The sequence below is a fragment of the Salvia hispanica genome, chromosome 4, assembly GCF_023119035.1.
Source record: "Salvia hispanica cultivar TCC Black 2014 chromosome 4, UniMelb_Shisp_WGS_1.0, whole genome shotgun sequence".
NCBI classification, from domain to species: domain Eukaryota; kingdom Viridiplantae; phylum Streptophyta; class Magnoliopsida; order Lamiales; family Lamiaceae; genus Salvia; species Salvia hispanica.
The window spans coordinates 38272491-38276828 of record NC_062968.1 but is presented as its reverse complement, the minus strand read 5'-3'; positions in this window follow the sequence as shown (position 1 = coordinate 38276828).

The following is a 4338-nucleotide window of genomic DNA, read 5'->3' as shown; positions in this document are numbered from 1 at the left end:
AGTATTATAATAATAATAACAATAATAATAATAATAATAATTATTATTATTATTATTATTTAATAATAATAATTATTATTATTATTATTTAATAATAATTATTATTATTATTAAATTATTATTATTATTATTATTATTATATAGTTTGAAATGGGGAAAATCTTCTTAGCTAAGCAATTAAACTGTTTATCTAAATCTGGCCTCATCATCTACACCACATGAGTAAACATGACATGTGGATGCAGCCAATAGCGCCAGCTGGATAGCTGCAGATGAGGCGGAGCCGAAGCCGTTGGAAAAATAAGCCACAGACGTATCCGTACAATTACAAATTTACAACCAACAAACAAGGTGCTCGGAAATTCGATAACGGAAAAAGTTTGAATATAAACCAAAAACAAATCAATTAGAATAAGATCAAACGATATATTGATCCATATCACAAGTATAACAATCTATTGCGAATCTATAACAAAAAAGCAAACAAATTGCACGGCTAATCTATCATCGCATCGCAAATAGAAACACAATTCCATAGCCGGCCGGCAACAGAGGATCCACGATTTCTCCCCTGTTTTCCGTGAAACGGCTACATAGTCTCTAATTTTTGTACATACACTATAATCAAATTGACTGACCGTAGCAGATTCATGTGAGATTCATTCGCATTCGCATCCGCCGCCGCGGCGATTACGATGTGTAATAGAACACCGGCTGAAGGATGAGGTGGAGGCCGAGGAAACAAGCGGTGGAGATGGAGAGGAACACCAATCCATATAGCAGGCGGAGAGTCATTTTCTGTGCGAGCAAATTGAGGGTTGAGAAATTTGGGAAATGGAAAGAATTGGGGGAAAAGAGATTGTGGAGTAAGATCAAAGTTTCAGATCTGAGCATGGGCGCTTATATACTACGATTAAAAAAAAAAAAAAAAAAGTGAATTGCACCGAAATGATATGGTTTGAATTAAAATTATTTGAAATTTGAAATTGGAACCAAGCTTGGAAACATGAATTACCAACTAAAATATTAACAACTGAATATTTAATCAATGTATTGAGTGGTCAGAATGAATTTGAGCAGATTTTTAGTTAAAAAAGGATGAGTTAGTAAATGGTTTTTTAATCGAATATGATAGCAATTACTTTCTGATACCGTAATTCCATAGTATATTATCATTTCAATTGTTATTTCATAGTATTTCGATAAAGTTAAAAGAAATTCCGAGTAACTAATAAACTTCCATAAATGAACTTTTCAGAATTGATATTGTTATTGTGACATTAAAGGACTAAAATGCTGAAAGCTTATTTTACAAGACACCAACTGACCAAAGTAAAGGGGAAAAGGAATAAGAAGGATTATTTTATTTTGTACAATTATAAGTGCAAGATTGTTGGATAAGCATTTGATTGGACCGAAAATAGGTTTACATGCTTACCAAGAATATAGGACTAAAATAATGCTCAACTTCAAAATTTGAAAAGAAAAAAAAAAAAAAAAAAAAAAAAAAAAAAAAAGAAAAAAACCTAAAGCGGTGTTTTGAAAAAATCTTTGAACTTTCCCAATGTTTGGTTTGAAATTTTGAATGGTGTAGTTTCTATCAATCTCGAATGGGCTAATAAATACGGAGTTCAAGACCCAACTACAATGGAATGGGAAAATGGAGTATTAAAAATGCACATATACTCATGTCTACAAAAGATATGGTACTAATATATACTCCCTCCATCCACATATAAGAGTTCTGTTTTTCTATTTTGGTCCGTCCACAAATAAGAGTCTCAGTTCATAATTATCATAAATGGTAAAGAGACCTTACATTCCACTAACTCATTCCACTCACATATCATTTAAAACTAATATATACAAGTGGGATTCATATTCCACTAACTTTCTTCCACTCACTTTTCTTAATATTTCTCTGCGCCATTTAGAAGTGAGACTTTAATAGTGGACAGAGGGAGCAGTAGGGAGTACTATATATTATTATAGTCTAAAATTGTTGCTAAATATAAAAATATTATGTTTAGTATTTTATGAATTAATATTTCTCTGCGCCATTTAGAAGTGAGACTTTAATAGTGGACAGAGGGAGCAGTAGGGAGTACTATATATTATTATAGTCTAAAATTGTTGCTAAATATAAAAATATTATGTTTAGTATTTTATGAATCTAAGTTTAGATATTGGTTTACCTTTTGCCAAATTCTAACGGAATTGTAAAAAACTATGGTCAACACATTTAAAGTATACTAATCCGCCTGATTAGACATTTAAATATCGTTAACTAATTATTTTATTTTTATATTTGAAAAACTAAAACTTTTGAATTCTTTTAATATATCCACGCTATCAAACACCTCATTTCATAAACACGAAGAGGCCCTGGACATTTCTAACATAATCAGATATTGTCCTAAACATTTTGGTAGGCTAAGCAAAATAGTTCCTTACCCGACGACATCAGATTACAACAGAAAGTTTGAATTGGGAACAATTATATATGATTCTATTTTCACAATGAGCTAAGACAAAAAAAAGTGATCATAATAACAAAAGTGTATTCCATCCAAAATAACATAATATGAAATAAGCCGGTGCTGAAATTTCACTATAAATACACCAAAGTGCGCGATGCCTCGTATTGTCCATTTACAATTACTTTGACTCGTTTATAATAATATTAAAAATATAGTAAAAAAGAAAAATATTAGACAAATGTGTGTTCTTCTATATAAGTAATTTTATAAATAGGAGTAATTAATGAGTAGAATGTGAAATTTATTTATTAAAATTAATGAAAAATAGTAAATGAATATGTATAGGCATATAGACCAAAAATAAAATATGAGATGAATAATTGCTTAAAAAATACTAATCAATAATGTTATTATACAAATAAAAATAATAAAATTACAAAATATTAATAAATAAATTGATTCATATAATACTGTTCTGATATAAATAAAAATTATAAAATTTTAAATTGTACAGATTGATATTAAAACATTTTTCAAAAAGAACAAATATTAGTAATATATTCCTAAACACACAAAACAAGAAATAGGATTTAAATGCTGTCTGTTACCGAGATCATAATTTATATGACTCGTCTACTCCTATTTATTCAACACCCTGTTTCTCTTCCCTCTCTTCTTTATTTCTTCATTATCTTCTCTCTCAAGCTATTCTATCTCTGTAAACACTACATCCGATTCTAAGAGGACGGCACCGGCCAAGCCCCCGCTGCAAAAAAGTGATCATAATAACAAAAGTGTATTCCATCCAAAATAACATAATATGAATGCGGCCATGCTCATGCAGTCCGATTTTTCATCCATAACTGACAAAGCGGGGTCTTCATACATATCAGCAGTGACAATTGGAGACCTTGCCCCGTTGTTACCAAGTTGGTGACACAAATAACATTCTGTTAATTTTACTCATGCATACGCCCCTTCGCTTGTACATGTCTGAAAAAAGAATTACGACAAGAATATGGTTTATGGCTTCAATGGAAATATAAAAGTGTACCGGATTCTATCCAATGAGAAAAAAACTTTTCATTTTTAGAAATGAGACAACATTTTGTGGACATTCCAAAATGATAAAATAGGACTATTTTTCATGAACGGATGGAGTGTAATTTTTTTTTTTAAATGAGTGAAAAAAATAGTGACTTAACTTTTTTGGAATAGAGGGAGTACTAATTAAGAAAGATAAAAAAAATAGTTAAAGCATTATTAATAGAAAATAGAATCCACCTCATTAAATAAATAAACTTAATATAAATAGATACTTCATCTATTCTACAAGAGTATACACTTTTGATTGGTTACGAGTTTAAATGCAAAATTGGTAGAGTAAGAGATATAGGAAAAAAAAGTAATTAAAGAATTGTTAGTGGATAATAGGTCTCAGCTCATGTTGGAAAGAAAAAACTTTCCAAAATTAGAAAATACATATTCTCGTGGGACAGAATAAAAAGAAAAGATTACATATTCTTATGGGACGGAGTGAGTAGTTTTTAGCTATAATACTATTATTGAAGTGAACTACATTAAATGGACCTTAACTTTCAAGTTTGAGCAATCACGGTCACTTTAAAATATAGAGGGAACATTTTTTTTTTTTTGGCGAATTCTGCCAAGGAATCAATTTTGCTCCATAATATTTTAAAATATCTTCTAAAGTCCATGACTTCAATTTAATATCATTTGAGCTGGGCGAAAATATCCTCAAGCCCGTGAAAGGTATGTCAGTGTATTTACTCTTTTTCTTCATTAAAATATTAAGAAAACATCTTCTTTATCTGCCAATTTTGACAAAATATTGTTT